Below are 19,024 nucleotides of genomic sequence, written 5' to 3'. Positions count from 1 at the left end.
AATGGACCATTGGATTATGAAAGTTTCTTGATAATTAGTGTCCCCATGTTGTGCTTAGACTATCCTCCAAGTTTCATGTCAATCCGAGACCCGGAAGACCAAATCCGGGCAAGAATCCGAAAAGCCGGCTTGCTGTCTCGGAATTGATTTGGTCGATACTATTGGTCGATACTATCGACCAAATGTATCGACCAATAGAGTTGCTTTTCAACAACTTTTGCCCAGTTCTGATTCGTTTGATCTCCGATTGTTCTGATTTCTTCTCTAACCTTTCATATATGCTTGTTTAGGACTTTAAGACTATTTGGGCCACTGCTTGTGATCTTGGACCATTCTCTTCTCCGATTCAAGGTAAGGATAGTTATCGATGTAATTACCTAGGATATGGAAATCTTGACTTGGTATTCCTAACCTAGTAAATATAGTTTCTATTTCATATTCTTATCGTGTTAGACTTGCTACATATGTCTTTTAACAGTAGCTTTGTGTTTACATTATATTACTTCAATGTTTTATCATGTTTATCAATTTCAATATATGATGACTTATGTCAATGTCATGAATTGAATGTTTATTATGATGTTGTATCTTGTGAACTGATATGATGAACTTGGGCATGTGATTGCTTAAGTATAACTTGGGATTGAGGGGTACCCTACTGGTGCTTCTGTCCTTGGACATCGGAGGGAATAGTATGGGATGTTCTCCGAAGGTGTCCATTGACGCTTTCCAGGATTATTGAATGACATGCATAGGATTTGTCTAGATGTATGGCTAGGATGTCCCTATCATATCAGACCTGATTTGGAAGGGCATTGAGACCGAACAACCCGTGGTAGTAGTGTGGATTTGTGGGCGCTCAAGACCAGTATCCACTCCGTGAGAGGACATAAATTGCATTACGGTTACCCGAAAGGGGCCATTTATTGGTAGGGTTACAAATGGCTAGACTTGGGCTCACGGGCACTCAAGACCGGTGAAATGATCCGTGAGAGGGACGTGAGAGCTTCCCGTTTACCATTTGTGGATGACCAATAGGGTTGATAAGTCCGGTGAGTAATATCCGTGACTCTAGTGTGAAGGATACCGGAAAGGATCCCGAGAGGGGAGGAATGGAAGTATCTGGAACTGGCATGATATGATTAAGTAGATGACTTGCATTGGGCTAGGCTATACCCTGACATGCGCCAATACTTAGACCAAACGGTGATGTGAGAGAGCGGTGACCGAAACCCCAACCATGGATTTGTCCGAGAGGGATGCGGGACCCAATTTCCCCCGGTGATGAGTGATCGAGACTACCTAAAGAAGTATGGTGCTATGACTTAAAGCATGTCTACCATAGATGACCAGCATACTTAGAATAAAGTCATATTGCATTATATGCCTCATATCATCTGCATCATTTTATGATTATCTCTTGGTTTATGTGTGGTGGGATAACTTCCTTGCTGAGTTCTTTTGAACTCATTCCTTTTCTGTTGCAATATTTTGTTAGGCTATTCTACAGGTGATTACTCTGATGGCACCCTCCCTGAGGCGGACCCAGATACCTCATACTACCATCCGGAGGCTGGCTACGTTGAAGACTTCGGTGACCATACCAAAGAAGATTACCAGGCGTACCAGGGTTAGCCCCGGAGTTGTATGGGAGCAGTCATGTTGGGTCTCCATGGTCCTCAACTTTGAAGAAGATATATTTATTATGGAGGAGACTTATGAGTAGTTACCCCTTCTTTTGTGACAGTATACTTAGAAGAATTGTAATAACTTTAACTTACCTTTATAACTTGAGACTTGTACTTAACTAAATTTTGACCTCACTTCCGTTTGGTGAAGGAGTGGATTCCGCCCACTTCCTTCTTAATTTATCTGATTTGATATTTATTTCCGCACTCTGATTATGTCTGACACCTTATTCCTGAATTCCATGATCATTCATTGTTAGTTTATGATTATTATCTGTTCATGATTGTATTATCGTCGATGTGGATTATGTGGTCCCTGAACTATGGATCTTCGGGGCTGTGGATCACATCCCGGGTATGCCAGATAGGGTACCGGTTGGGTGGATGTGACAGATGTTACTATTTATAGTGACTCTCAACTTATAGTCAACCAAGTCCAGGGGGAGTATGGTATTAAAGAACCACGCTTGCAGAAATATCAAGCGATAGTGCAGGCATTTCAAAACCAATTTCGGGATTTGAAGATATCTCAAATTTCGAGGAATGAAAATTCAGTGGCAGATGAGCTATCCCGACTAGCCAATGCCAAAGAAAAGAATCTAGACCCTTCGGTCTATATTGAAGAAATAACTTTTCCAAGTTATCATGAGAAAGAAATTTCTTATATTGAAGCAGAGCGTTGCTGGATGGATCCGATAATCGAGTATCTGAGAGATGACAAATTACTTGAGGATCCGAAAGAGGCAAAGTTGATCAAGATACGATCAGCTAGATTTGTCATTCAGAATGGGAGACTATACAAAAGATCTTATTCTGGACCCCTTATGAGATGTATAGGCCCCAAAGGAGCAAAATCAGCTTTGGCTGAGGTTCATGAAGGAATTGTTGGAGCTCACATGGGTGGACGAGCCCTGGCCCACAAAATTCTAAGACTTGGGTTATATTGGCCTAAGATCCAAGAGGCTGCTATGGAATATGTTCGTCGGTGTGGTAACTATCAAATTCATGCTACAAAGATCGAAGCGCCGCCGACTGAAACCATGACTTCAATTCTAGATCCCATTCCCTTTGCGATGTGGGGAATTGATATCATGGGCAAATTCACCAAGGCGTCAGGCGGATGGGAATATCTAATTGTAGCAATTGATTACTTCACGAAATGGGTTGAAGACAGTGCACTGGCAGCAATCACTGAGAAAAAAGTGGAGAAATTCGTGCTTGAGTTAATCATATATAGCTTTGGGATTCCAAAGATTATCGTCACTGACCATGGTACTCAGTTCGACTGTCCGCAATTTGAGCAATTTTGCGGAACATATATGATCGAGCATCGTATGTCCTCAGTGGCATACCCCCAGAGCAATGGACAGGTAGACGTTACTAACCGAACGCTACTGGAAGGAATAAAGAGAAGACTCGAAGCTGACAAAGCTTCTTGGGTCGAAGAACTTCATAATGTATTGTGGGCCTATAGAACTACGGTTCGAACACCCACAGGAGAAACTCCATTCAGGTTGGCATATGGATCCGAAGCATTGGCACCAGTGGAGATAATGGCGGGGACATTACGGGATTGAGAGTTCGAGGAAAAAGCAAATGAGCAAGGACTGCTTGATAGTCTTGATCTGTTGGACGAAGTTCGGGCAAAGGCAATAGCACGAACTCAACATTATCAAAGAAGGATAGCGTCTCATTATAATACTCGAGTGAAGAATCGTCGATACTTAGCCGGAGATTTGGTGTTGAGAAACACCTTAGCTTCCGACCCGCGTCACCAAAGAAAATTGGACCCTTCCTGGGAAGGACCTTATATGGTTGTAAAACCAGTTGGTTCTGGAGCTTACAGGCTGAAGAACATCAACACCCAGAAAGAGTTGGATCGGTCATGGAATGCCAGGCATCTCAAAAAGTTTTATCCTTGATGATGATTTCAATTTTGTTCGCGATGTAAACATTTTCAACTAAATCAATGCAATTTTTGGCTTTCAACAAATTATCTTTTGATTGGGGGGCATCATACACCACATTCAAGAACAAGATCCAACTATAAGGCATCGGATGAAAATCCGTGTGGGTCCTTCAACACTTATGGAATTTTTTCGGATCTTCTTAAGTCGAGGCATCGGATGAAAATCCGAGTGAGTTCCTTTTGCAAGGCGTCGGTTTGAAACCCGAGTAAGTTCCTTCAAGACTTATTGAATTTTCGAATTATCCTTAAGTAAAGGCATCGGTTTAAAACCCGAGTGAGTTCCTTCTTAGACTTATTGTATTTCTCCAGAAATCCTTAAGTAAAGGCATCGGTTTAAAACCCGAGTGAGTTCCTTCTCAGACTTATTGTATTTCTCCGGAAATCCTTAAGTAAAGGCATTGGTTTAAAACCCGAGTGAGTTCCTTCTCAGACTTATTGTATTTCTCCGAAAATCCTTAAGTAAAGGCATCGGTTTAATACCCGAGTGAGTTCCTTCTCAGACTTATTGTATTTCTCCGGAAATCTTTAAGTAAAGGCATTGTTTCAACAAACTAAGACCTAATTCAACAACAATTCAAGTGGCTAGCAAAGTTCAAGATGAAGTTAATTTCTTATGTCTTCAAAAGATCGAAAGAGGCCAGTATCAAAACAATTACAAGAGTTGGATACAATCTTCGGTCAAAAAAGAAAGTCATCATCGGTGATTATTAAGAAGTCATACAAGATCGGCACAACTTTGCTAGAACAAACATATGAGTCAACCATTGGTGTGGATTCAAGGAAAAGAAGAGGAGAAATGAGGATTACAAAAAATATCTCGGTATGCATAAGATCCTCCGCAGTTTCATACTCTTTGTCCAGCTTGTCCAGGAGAAGTATGGTCCTCGACCAAACTTGCATTCAAGACAAGCTCGTCATAATTGACTCCTTCTAGGGGAGAATAAACAGGAGAATCTTCCAGATAATGCATAATATCTGGATCGGAAGGTGGAGGATCAATCTTATCTTTGGTCCAGCCGGGAGGAGGAATACCCAGGTAGGTAAATACTTCAGGATGGCAAACAACACTGTAGGGAGTCGTATCAAAATGAGGATCCTTCCTTAATATTGATTCCCATACTTCGTTCCCACCATCCCGGTACGCCTGCAAGTTATAAGCATTCAGCATATCAACAAAGGGCTTACTGTGTAAATACTTGAAGACGCAGGCTCTACGAACATCAGTTGGAAGGGATTCGGGCAAAGGAACGACAGCTTGCCTTTGGGGTAACGTTTCAGATACTTTGGCTCCTGACTTTCCAACTGCTCGCTCCAGTTGCCGGATCTTCTCCTTGGCATCATCCAAGTCCGACTGAAGACGACCGATCATCGAATTCTTTTCTCCTACAACCTCCCAAGCTAGTTTCCTAAGGCGAGCAATCTCAGCATCTTTAGCTTCAGAGATTTCCCGAAGCCTGGAAACTTCATTGCTCAACCTATTGAGCCTAAAGGTTGCTTCCACTTGGTTGTGGAAGTTACCAGTAAGACTCCTCCCAAATAACTTCCGAGTTAAAAAGGAGCAGAAGAGTAATTTTTCGAATCAAAAGATAATGAAGAAAGACTTACATCACCAAGTGACTTCATAAAGACTTCATCTGGGAGTTTGGAAAGCACTGCGCTCTCAGAAGTCATTCGAGCAGCAGTGCACCATTCCAACACTCTGTCAAACTCGTTTGACACTAATTCGGGCGAAAGATGAGAAGGATGAGCTACATCAAGAGAAGGATGAGCTGCATCACCTGTCACCCGACGGCGCTTCCTGGTGGCAAAATCCTCCAACTCCAAAGGAGAGGAGGAGGATGCCAAACAAGCACTAGAATTGGAAATAGGAGTAGCACCTGCTGGGACCACACCTTCATCAGACGCCAACATAGTTGCCTCAAATGCCCGAAGAGTCTCCTTCAAGGGTGCACCAACGGTCTCTGCAGTAGGGGCGTCAGCAGCGCCATCAACAACGGAGTGATCAAGATCTTCCTGGGAAAGACGAGCGATCACTTCGGGCAAAAGAGGCATAGGGGCGGCATCAATAGAAACTGTGGAAATCTGACTTGAAGATTCACCAACAGCAGTCGCCTTACGCTTGGAGGATTCACTAGCTGAAACCACCTCACTGGCCCCAACCACCGCCGACAACAAAATTTTCTTACAAGATTTCGCTCTGATAAAGTTCGGGTTGATCTTGGGAGCCACTATATAAACAGAGAAGCCGTATCAGTACAGATATCCAACGACGACAAAAAAAAAGGGAAAACCCTAGTTCTCTATCACTTATGAAAATCGGATTAACTAAACCCCAAGTACTACTACTGTGCAGTTTACTCAGGGGGGAAGTGGGGAAAGAGATGAGTAATCAAAAAACTCACTTGTTCAGAAGTTGATAGAGCTATTGTTGGAGTACGAGGAATACGGAAGCAGGTAGAAGGACGGAATGTCGCTTTAGCACTTTAGCAAATCTAACTTGCAGATAGCAGGATAGATGGAGAGTACCCACGAAGGCTTTAAATAGCCTCAGGTATTAAGACGACGATTGAAAGCTAAGGACAACCAATGGCCCAGATTGAAATGACGCTTCGAAACCCGCAGAAAGCAAGATCAACGGTCGGAGGGATGCCACATGGAAACATGTGGAGGCGAGCTGATGCAGAGATACCTCCAATCGTCACACCGCCATTGTAATAATGGGTGTATTTTCGATTCATTGGAAATAGTGAATGGTATACCAAAGCAAGAAAACGTTTGGACTTCGCAGATACGAGAAGGGAAACGTGTGGACTTTGCAGTAAATGAAGTAGTGGGGAAGATTAATGCATCTTTCCGAAACGCATCTTCACAATATCTCTACAAGATTATTATTCGTCGAAGAATGTGAAGTTAAGTGATAAGTTTTATCATTTATACTTTGATATTCAAGACAAGAGTTCAGCAGGAGACAGGAAATGGAAAGGCCAACATGAAAAAGAAGTGTCTATTCATTAGCAAGGAGGTCAATCTTTACAAAAAAAAAAAAAAAAAAAAAAAAAAAAAAAAAAAAAAAATAACTCCCTAAGCCTCTTCTTCATTGTTGCCCGAGGGACCCTGGTCTGGAGGACTTTTCTCAGGATCTTGAGAAGAGTCTTCCTCAAGAATGACATTATCAGATTCCTCTTTAGCAGCAGCTTGAGACTCGGCTTGTGACTTCTCCTCTGGAAGCGCCGGCTCGTCAACCAGGTATGCCTCATATTGAGGGTCAGCTGGAAAATGATCATTTTCTTCCCGAGCCCAGTCTGGGAGATCCATGCCTAATTTCCCAAAGACCTCTTTATGGCACACCTCACGAAAGGGAGCAGTATCGAAGGAAGGGATTGATGCGAGAATTCGCTCCCAAAAGTCATTCTGCCCCAAGCGATAAGCTTGAATGTTGTAGGCACCTAGCAGCTCGGAGAAAGGTACGCTGTTCAGGTATTTCCGAACACACTCCTTCCGAAGCTTTGGCTTGATATGCTTGGGCTTGCTAGGGACCGCCCACTTCAGATATTCTTCGTTCTCCATACATTTAATTTCAAGCCTGTCACCGAACAACGTGGCAGCTTCTTTTTGCTTCCTGGCCTCGCGCTTGCCAGCAGCAGCACTAGCCTTCGAAGCAACCAAGGCATCCTTGAGGGAGATCACCACTTCCTCATGCTTTCTCTGCAGCTCCTCAGCAGCTGCAGTCAGCCGGTCTATCTCAGAATTGGCCTTGGCCAAATTCTCTTCACAGGTTTGCAGCAAGGAGCTGTTGCGGCCAACCCGGCTCAATGCTTCCATGTGTTGATAAAAGCTCAACACAGCATTCCTGGGAAGGCGGAAAATATCAGAAGAAGTCAATATGAAATTATGAAAAAATAAGTAAGCAAGAAGACCGGTACCTTGTGGGTTGACTAACAAGGGCAACGTCATCTAGGTTTTCAAATTCCTGGCGATCAGAAGGAACAAGACTGAGGGAGCTCCACTCTGCAGCTTTCTCAGGGTCCCGAGTCACCGGTCGGTCAACTTCAAGGTCCACTGGGGGGTGAAGACCTCCTCACAATCCTTTGAAGTTTTGGATTTTTTATGGGAGGAAGCATCAATTGTATCATGTCTCCTTTTGGTTCGGGTGGAGGAGGAGACATTAGACCTCTCCACCATTGGCTTCTTCCCTTTACCCAAAGCATCAGCCACGGGCCTGATATTCCTGATACCCCTATAAGAGGGGTCGGGAGAGGGAAGAGAAGCCTCTTGATCTACGGTCAAGGCTCTGAGTGATCGCTGCTCGGCTGTCGCAACGGCCCTAGCGGCCTTCACTCAAAGTTCTCGGGGTTCATTCTTGGAGGCACTGCAAAGAAGAGCAAGAGTCAGAATTAAAGACATATCACTTTAGTAAAATTAAAGGATGATGGTTAGAAGCTCACAATGAGCCAAGCCCCAGTACTGAAGAATGGAGTTATACTCCACCTCAAGTCCATGTATCTCTTGATACCATGGAATGGATTTGATCTTCCTGACGGCCGCCTCGTCTTCTTTGGATAAGGGAAGGCCTCGGTTATTCTCGAAAGAAGAAGTACACCGCCTCCAGGCGGTTGAAAAGTTAAGATCCGATGGAGGCGCTCGACAGAAAAAGTATCGTTCGCGCCATCTTTTGTGGTTAGAAGGGCAAGTTCCTTTGGCAAGGATGCTGCCCCTCCAATCAAGTTTAGCCTTATTGCGTTTGGACAGAAAAACCCATCCGGGAGGATGGGAGATAGAAAGAACATGAAAATGTACAAAGAGAGAGAGATGACGTAATGCCAAGTTCAAAACACAAACCCAAGAAGCCAACGATGAGACGTCAGCCATTGGGGAGGAGCATTTCGGGACAAATGTCCCAATGATTCAGAACTGCAGAGAACAAAGGATTAAAAAAGGGAAAGCGAACCCCACTTTCCAGTGCATCTATGTACAGAGAAAATTCACCCGAAAGGGTTGAATCAACCCTCTCATCAGGATGGGGAGCCCTAACCTGATAAGAGGAAGGAAAATCAAAATCTTGGATGGCTGAAAGAAGGGTTTCCTCCTTGTAAATGGAGGGAACAGAGCCAGGTCCACCATTGGACCTGGAAGTTTGAGGCTGCCTAGAAGACTCAGCGATCTTGGAAGATCCAGACTCGAGGAGGACAGAAGGAGTTTCGGTTTTTCTCTCTAAACCTTTTTGAGAAACTTCAGCAAACTCGCGCCGAGGAGCGGTTAGGGTTTTGTTATCACTATCCGACTGTTCGGAAGGAGGAGAAGCAAAAGCTTCATTACCACTACTATTACCAACACCGGGTACCGAGAGAAGCCCTATTATCCGCCATTACTTGTTTCAATAAACTACAAAAAGAAAAAGACCAGTAAACTTACTGATTCAGTGAGGCAAAAGCTTGAGAGCAAGAAGGCGCGAAGCAGACAACAAGGTTCAAATTCCGGATAGGAAGAATGAAACCTACGAAGACAACGAACCGCTTTTAAAACACCCGCACAAGTGTTCGGGAATCTGAACGATCGAGATTGATTCAAAATCGACGATTGAGATTGAAAGATGTTTTGAAAGTTTGAACTCACGAATCTGAAACAGGCGTTCAGGAAACCGTCGCTTGGATTACGTGAGCCACGACAGATCGACTGCAAGGAGACACGTGGCCTTACCCTCACAACGCTCGAGGAAAAGTGACCACCGCATTAAATCTGATATGACATTTAATGGAGCACGCAGAGACTATCGCCTAACAAAGAACCCAGTTAAAAACCAAGCCCTCGGGATCGACCGAATGCTTGGTCTGGGGGGCTCGTGATATGGAGAAATTATGATCAGACCGAGTTCATACCTGGTTCGACCCTCGACCCCGGTCGAGACAGAGGGAACCGACTCGCTCCCGAGCGAACCGGATCCAGAAGATGGCTTGCTGAGGAAGAAAACTTATTCAGCTACAAGCACGCCCTAATCCTACTTATGGATTAGGTTAATTACCCTAATGATGGCAGACTCGAATTGACGGCTGCGGCTAATCATTATCGAAGGGATAATCATCACATAACCTAAAGGTTATCTCAGGAGTCATCTGCTAGTCCAAACTAGTAGAAGTCTATTGCTTAACGGATCTAACTGTTAAGATCCAACGACTACTCGAAGAAGGCTCAAGTGCATCCAACGAAGGAGATTCGAAGGTACACTCTATATAAACCTCACTACCATATGAGGTGAGGGGATCGAAAACACATAATCTGAGACTCAGATTCAGATACATACTGATAGACGTAAATTATCAGCGGCTTACGATCTAGATCACCTTTCCCAGTTCTTTATTCCTTAGCTCTGTGCTTCTAGCGGAGCCGTTTGTGATTAAGTTCATCAACTGACTTAGCCTTCGGAGGTGGACACCCGACCCCCGCGGTCGGGCAACATCTGACGCTTTCGTTTTGCAGGTCATCACGAGGAGATCTAAGGGCTGAGCAGATTTTGGACGCATCAGAAAACATCTTGAATACAAGAAGAACTGGAGGAGAGAATAGAATAGAGTGGGAGATTTATACCTGTTTGGTTGTGTGAATCCCTGAATTTATGGAATTTAGAGATTCACATTTTTACATTAAAAACGTGAATATGTAGATTTAGGGGTATGAGGTGAAATCCAGAGATTTCATCCCTATTATTAAAGTGTTAAACATTTAAACCATGACTACATAAATATTTTTTTAAGATGAATCTACAGATTTTTTTTTCAAAAGATTCAGGCTAACCAAACAATTAATTTATGAACCATAACTCCTCAGATTTGAAATCTATAGATTTGAGATCTCTAGATTTTTTAAATCTTCAAACTCAACCAACACAGTAAGGCTGCAACTGGGCCGGGCTTTTGCAATCCCAAGCCCAGCCATATATGTTCTAATTTGAGCCCATTCCCGCCCTGACCCTAGTTCAGGGCCAAAATTTATTGTCCCTGGCCCTAAGCCCTATAGGGCCAAGCCAAGCCCATTCTCGCCCTAATTGGGCCAGGTTGGGATGGGTTGGCCCTGATTGACCATAATTGGGCCTAGCCCTGGCCCTGACCCTGATTAGCCCTGATTTGCCCTAATTGGCCTTGGCCCTATCGCTAGCTCTGATTAGCCCTGTCCTTGGCCCTAATTGGCCCTGACCCTGATTAGCCTTGTCCCTGGCCCTAATTAACCTTATCTCGGCCCTAGCCTTAATTAGTCCTATCCTTGGACGTATAATATCAAATGTAAATTCATAAAAAAAATATATAATAAAAAAAATTATCATAACTAAAAATAAAATTCATAAAAATATAAAATGGTTCAAGCTCATACAAAATGATAAAATAGTCAATAAGTTGATAGTATTGCTTTAAACAGAAATAAATTCATACTCCATAATTTTATATTGATCTCTGAAAGTCTCTCATTGCTTTGATGATGGAAATTGAAAACATCTCCTATTACTTTGGTGATGGAAATTGAAAACCCCTCCCATTGATATCCTTATTCAAAAAAAAAAAATATATATATATATATATATCGATGTCAATATTCATAATGAGAAGTTTGGGTGTAGATTTGTTAGATATTAATTCTCTATATACTAGCTTTTATTATTTATAATATATTATCTCACCTTAGTCCAAAAAAAAAAATCAATGATTTTTTAGAACTAAAAATGACTTATTTCGAAAAATAAAAATTATCTTAAAAATAATATAAAAAGTAAATTCATAGTCTAATATGATAAAAATGATTGAAGGTAAAAGTCGAGACTTAGAGTTATATCAATGTTAATGTGAAGATTAAGGTAAAAATCTAATACATGATGAAGGTCAAATTAACATTAATACTAGAGCCAAAATTAGGGTCAGGATTGGGCCAAAATTTGGTGGATGTTTGCTACATTGTAATAAAGATATAATTTATTTTTATTAATTTTTTACAAAACATGATCATATTTTTAAAATTTGACATGTGTCAAGTATTCACCCATGTGTATTATAAATAATACCTCTCCATATGGGTGGAGGGTCCAGACTCAAATCAAGGCCAAGATTAGGGCCAAGATCAGGGCCAGGATCAGGGCCAAAATCATGGTCAGAACCAGGGCCAAGATTAGGGCCAGAATCAGGGCCAAGATCAGGGTCAAGATCAGGATCAAAATCAGGGCTAGAATCAGGGTCAGAATCAGGGCCAAGATCAAGGTCAGAATCAGGGCCAAAATCAGGGCCAAGATCAGGGCCAATATCATGGCCAAGATTAGGGCCAAAATCAGGGACGGGCTGGGCGGGCCAGAGAGTAATCCCAGGCCCGCCCTTGGCCCTAGTTCAGGGCCAGAATATTTTGGCCCTAACTCGCCCTTAGGGCCAAAATCTTTAGCCCAAGTCCTATTCGGGCTCAGGGCGGGCTTAGGTTGTTTTTATTTAAATAATATAATTTTGGGTAATTTTCATATGGACCCCCTGAGGTTTGGTCCATGTCATTTTTAGTCCAAAAATATGGACACTTTGCATTTGCCTCCCTTGAGGTATTCAATAAAATCAATTAAGGACAATTTGTGATTTTTATGACCAAAATACCCTCACATCTATTCTTAATATAAAATTACCTTTTTCCCAAAAAAATAAAAAAACCCTAATTCTCTCTCATCTCCTTCATCATCTCCATCTTCGGTCCGTAGCCGCCAGCTCTGCTTTTTTCCTCTTTGAATCGTAATAAAGTAGACAAACAAGCAAATCTATACTCGTGAGTAAACGGTGAACGAGTACAAAGGCAGAGTTGTAAGAGTTTCTTCGTTTCTGTCTTCCCAGTGATCCAATCCTCATTTCTTCTCTTCATGAGATGTTATTGGAGAAACTAGAAGTATTGTCTTCAAGTATGTGATCCTACTTCTCTTCCAATTACAGAGTTGGATTGGTTCAGACACGCGTTTGATTCAGAGTTTTCTCCTTCTAGCTCAGGGTGGGAATTTGGAGAAATTGATCGTGTTTTGGAATCATTCTCGTTGAAATCTGAAGGTGTATTTGATTTGGGATTCTGCGTTCAAAATTTTGATATCTTGGTCCAAGCAGCGAACTTATTACTGATGTTCATTGTTTTGTTGCAGAGTTACATTTCGGGTCTGAAGAGGAAGCGTCTCCGAATGGGTAGCTCAGAGACATAGTGTGATTGCTTTACGTGTAGTGTAGGAGAGTTGTAACGTGTTATCCTCTAGGCTTTACTTGGTTTAGTTTTCTTGACTGAGGTAGCCAACATGGTTTTCCCTGTTGGCTCTGTTTTGATGAAGTTGGGGATGGTCTCCACTTCTGATTATACCTCCATAGTGCTTGATGAATATATTTGTGGCTTTCCTATGTGCTTGTATCATGATTGGGCATCTACTGGAGGAGAACCGATGGATGAACGAGTCGATTACAGCACTTGTAATTGTGAGTTGCTGCACCATTGCTTTTTTTTTTTTTTTTTTGGCTACAATTTCACAAAGTTTGTTGGATCATAATAGGTTTTCTATGAGTTAATGGCAGGGACTTTGTACAGGAGTCATCATTACTGTCGCCGGAGTTGAAGAGGGAAAAAGCAGAGCTGGCGGCGACGGACCGAAGATGGAGACGATGAAGGAGATGAGAGAGAATTGGGGATTTCTTTTTTTTTTTAAGAAAAAAGTAGTTTTGTATTAAGAATAGATGTAAGGGTATTTTGGTCATAAAAATCATAAATTGTCCTTAATTGATTTTATTGAATACCTCAAGGGAGGCAGATGCAAAGTGTCCATTTTTTTGGACTAAAAATGACATGGACCAAACCTCAGGGGATCCATATGAAAATTACCCTATAATTTTTGTATTAGCCTTTTTATCATTTTCTTCTTTTGTCTCACAAATTATTGGTACCCTTGTGTACATTTTTTTTCAAATTTATAAATCAAAATAGAAAAGAGATTTTTTATACTTGTTAGGAATTAGGAAAGCAAAAAAAAAAGAAAGAAAGTCAGTCTAATATTTCCTCTTTGTAAACATCATAAATGATATTTTGATTTTATAAAATTTGTAAAATCCACATTGAAAAAGAACCAATGGATTTTATAGAAATTATAAATCATAACTTAGGAAAAGAAGTTGAATAAAATCATTCCAAACATTTCCATTTTAAAAAAAATAAAAAAAAAATTTTAATTTTATTTTTTTTTTAATAAAAAAAGAAGAAGAGATGGTAAAAAAAAGAGAAGGGGAGAGGTATGTTTTAGAGGGGGATGGGGTTCCCATAATATAAAAAAATACACAACACAAAGAAGAAGAAGAAGGAGAATCCCAAACTTTTTTTATATTTTTTTTAAAAAATATTTTTTTAAAAAAAAAAAAAAAGAATTTTGGTTTTATAAATCATAAATTAGAAAAGAAAATTGGAAAATTGTTATAAATAATATTTATTATGGATGTCCATTACCCCAAAGAGATTGTACTTCCAATTGAAGATCTCAATTACCTCAGGATGCAATATTGGTGAAGATCACAACCATCTCATTACACAATATTGGCAGTCAATATTTCCATTCTATGCACCTTCTATCTTGGGCGGCAATCTATCTTTCCATATCAAGGAATATCTTATTGTGTGTCAGAATCATATATTGTATTTCCATATCAGAGTAGATGCTCCTTCTACTATAAATATGTAATGCACTCAACTGAATGAATTAGTTCTGATTGAACTCATCTTGTCTTTCTTCTTTGTATCTAATATATTTTCTCTTTATTTTATAACACGTTATTAGCACGATTCCGCTCGAAGAACGAATCCGCTCGAAGTATTGCGTTTTGAGAAGAAAGACAGCAGACAATGTATCATTATGTTTTCTATTCCAAAGTGAAAATAATGATCGATCTCCTCGCACGTTTTTGTAAACAATGGAGTTTACCTTGTCCATCTTGAAATGTAAGTGCATCATGATAAAAGGTATGTGTTTTATTGAATATAAGAATCAATCAAATAATAAGATATTATGTTGCTTTAATGATTGTGGTTTTATTTATTGTATATAGTGGCTGCTAGCTTTGCACCACAAAGATTGTTAAATGCATCTGAAGTTCCAAGATTTGAAATTGTAAATGAATACGGTTCTACGAGATGCACATGAAGTTGAAAGATTTGAAACGTAAATCAAGAAGATACGATTCTCGAGATGCACATGAAGTTGCAAGATTTGAAGCGTAAATAAATACGATTCTGTAGTATTTGAAATTAATTCTCTTTTGAAATTATAAGGAGAAAATATTATTCATGAAAATATCCCAGCAAATTTTCAAGTTTCAGATTTGTTGTTACAATAGTAATATTGTAAAAGGAGTTTTAAGAAATACTCTGAATGATATCATGCCTATTTGTGGCTGAGTAAAATAATGGACTATTAATGAAAAGTCATGAAGCTCATCTTATTAGTTTTACTCCATTCCCTGAAGTGAATGCAGCAATTCATAATATGCACGAAAGAAGGCAAAATTAAAATTATGATCATGACTGTAGAAGAGGATGAGGCAAAAGACGGAATAATTACCGTCATTATTATGGAAGTAATAAGAGAATAATAAGGATTCTCAATATAACAATTCAAGAAGTGAAGATAATATTTTTTACCGATGTGGTATGAAAGCTATTAGACACGTATCTATCATACTCCACAATATTTAATTAAGCTTTGTCAAGCCTTAATTAAAGAAATAAAAATAATGTGGAGATAAATTAGATTTTCCAAAATCATGATACTTGAGCAATTTTTGCCTATAAAAGGAATGATTTTGATGGCCTCACATGTACTACATATCTAGATGCTGCAAACTTCTTTGAAGATAATAGTTGAAGATTTGATTATGTAATTCTTTTCTCTTCAAATCTCATCTCATATGTTAGTTTATCTTAAATTTAATCTTTTTCTTCTATAAATTTTTTTATTGACTTTCTATATATCTTTTAATATATTTTGTTTCATTTTGATGAAGAATGTGAATATTCTCTTATATCTTTATGCATATTATCTTGAGAGAAAAATATACATATTTCTCTTATTTGATGATACGGAAGCCAATGTTCATATAAAATCGGTAGTACAACATTGATTGGAAGCTCCGGAAGAGCTAATCTATTATTATCTGGGAGATAAAATTGGTTATAAATAATTCATTATTTTGTAGTAAGTCTCAAAGAAACTTATTAAGTTTCAAAGCTATTTGCCAAAATTATTATCAGATTGAAACTACAAATAATGGTATAAGTAAATATCTATACAAAGTTATTAGATATTTCTCCCAATTTGTACTACACGAATATCGCATGGTTGAAACACATGCTTGGGTAAATCAAATGAACACTGATTCTAATAATTTTATTATTTGGCATAACCGGTTGGACCATACCGGATCAAGTATGATGCGAAAATTTATTGAAAATTCAATTGTCATCCATTGAAGAACCAGAAGATTCTTCAATTAAGTGAATTTTCTTGTATTGTTTGTTTTCAAGAAATATTTATTATTAAATATTCACCAGCTAAAGTTGAGATTGAACATTCTACGTTTTTAAAACGTATAGAGGGTGAAATGTATGGGCCCATTCACCCATCATGTGGATCATTCAAATAATATATGATTTTAATAGATGCATCTATAAAGTGGTCACATGTATGTTCATTATGAACTCGCAATTTGATGTTTGCGAGATTGTTTGCTCAAATAATGAGATTAAGAGCATAATTTATGAATTATAAGATAAAGACAGTTTATCTTGATAATGCTGGTGAATTTACATCTCAGGCTTTATGATTATTGTATAACAACTGAGATCACAGTTGAATAGCCTGTTACTCATGTTTATATCCAAAATGGTTTGGTAAAATTATTTATTAATTGTCTCCAATTAATTGATAAACCATTGTTTATGAGAACAAAGCATCATTTGTACGCATCAGGCCAAAATGTTGTCATAAATTCTCCCTATTACAATTGGCTTATGAATTAGTTCTGATTGAACTCATCTTGTCTTTCTTCTTTGTATCTAATATATTTTCTCTTTATTTTATAACAAAAATGAAATATTGTAACATTGTAATATCGGACACTTTTTTAAAAAGGCAATACAAGTTTAGTTAAAAAAAGGTAAAATATGATCTCTTATTTCATGGCAAATTTTTTTTTTTTTACTATTGTATCATTTTTTTTAGGGGTAATTACTGTTACCTCTTGTACTTTGATTTTAGCGTAATTTCATCTGGACCCCCTAAGGTTTGGTCCATGTCACTTTTAGTCCAAAAAATATTTTCCTTTGCATATGGCTCCCCTGAGGTTTCTAGAAATGACTAATTAAGTACAAATTATAATTTTGATGACCAAAATACCCTTATGGTGCAATGGTCAAGATTGTATCATAGATGCCATTTTAATCTAACGGTGTACGTTAAAAGGGCAAATTATAATTACAATTTTAACCTTTTATTTTATATTCAAGAGTCTTAAGATTTCAAATTTACAAATTTATATCCTTAATGAAACCCAATAAAATCCCATTCCCATTCTGAAAGAAAATAAAACCACACTTCCAAGAATATTGAGATCTACAAGACTACTTAAGGGCTGTTTGGTTACATGAATCTAGAGATTTCAAATCTCTGGATTCATGAATCTGAGAATTATACCCGTTTGGTTGTAAAAATCTCTAGATTCATGAAATCTAGAGATTCACATTTTTACACTAAAAACGTGAATCTGTAGATTTAAGGGTAAGGGGTGAAATCCAGAGATTTCAAAAAAACTATACATTTGCACATTCACAAAAATCACGTCGATCAAATAGTTTTTTAGGATGAATCCACATATTTCATTCCACAACCAAACATCTAATTTTATAAATTATAACTCCATAGATTTGAAATCTATAGATTTGAAATCTCTAGATATTTGAAATCTCTAGACTCATGTAACCAAACAGGCCCTAAGCTATTTCTTGAAGGTTCACCGCTTATTTCGATCGTACGAATCTGAAGACGGAAACCAAATAGACAACTCATTACGAATACATTTCACTGAAAAAAACCCTAGAATATCTGAGGGATTAAACTACAGAGACGACTTCGATGAACTCTCTTCTCTTTGCAGACAGGTTCTGATGAAAAAGAGACATGGCCAAGCGACAGAATACACCTCTCTTCAACACGCTTCAAGCATCACGGCAAGATGAAGGCTACTGCTCCTCTAGTCTTCTTGTCCCCTAACCATGGCACGATTGAACGCAAGTGAAAGGGAAGATTTGTCGAAGAAGATCGGAATCAGAAGAGGTGAGATTCTTTCTTACCTTCCAGATCGCCTACTTCCCATTTTCCCAGGAGAATATTTTTGAAGTTGGAAAGATGGTAACCCTCGAGTCATTTCATACCTTCTCATACATACTCTAAATTGTAATCTTTCGGTCAGGGAACGTTAAATTGAATAAGGGTTATTTAAAGAGAAGTAAATTGGAGTATTCGAAGCTGAATTGGGAAAGGAATCCATTGTGGAAGCTAAAATTGATCGAACTGGTTCAGATTTTGGGAAATCGTCTTCCTTAATCTTCAAGGAATATTATAGGGTTAGTGTTTTCAGTGAAATGTATTAGTTGTCTATTCGGTTTCTATCTTCAGATTCATACGTTGTCGAAGTAAGCAGTGAACCTTCAAGAAATAACCTAGGTATTTTGTAGATCCCAATATTCTTGGAAGTGTGGTTTTCTACAGAATGGGAATAGGATTTTATTGAGTTTCAATCAAGGGTATAAGTTTGTAAATTTAAAATCTTAAGACCCTAGAATATAAAATGAAAAGTTTAAAATTGTAATTATAAGTTGTCTTTTTAACGTACACCGTTAGATCGAAAAGGTATTTATGGTACAATCTTGACCATTGCACCATAAGGGTATTTTGGTCAACAAAAATATGATTTGTCCTTAATAAGTCATTTCTAGAAATCTCAGGGGAGCCATATGCAAAAGAAAACTTTTTTTGGACTAAAAGTGACATGGACCAAACCTTAGGGGGTCTAGATGAAAATTACCCTTGATTTTATTACTACTTTATCCCTTGTATTTTTTAGAATTTCTAATCCAACTTTTAACTTTGTCTAAAATTACTAATGCCCCTTACCGTTAAGCTCCGTTAGTTTATTGATGATGTGGCATCCATATATTTTTTTCAAAATCCCAAAAATAACCCTGCAATTATCTCTTTACTTATTTACTCTTTTGTCAAGTTATAATAATATCCTTAATTAATTATGAGAAAAAGAATTAACTTTAAATTAATTTTTCTTTTCTAAAA

The sequence above is a fragment of the Hakea prostrata genome, unplaced genomic scaffold (genome assembly GCF_041222555.1).
Source record: "Hakea prostrata isolate BN-2017 unplaced genomic scaffold, UWA_Hpros_2 contig_33, whole genome shotgun sequence".
NCBI classification, from domain to species: domain Eukaryota; kingdom Viridiplantae; phylum Streptophyta; class Magnoliopsida; order Proteales; family Proteaceae; genus Hakea; species Hakea prostrata.
This window is presented reverse-complemented; position numbering follows the sequence as displayed.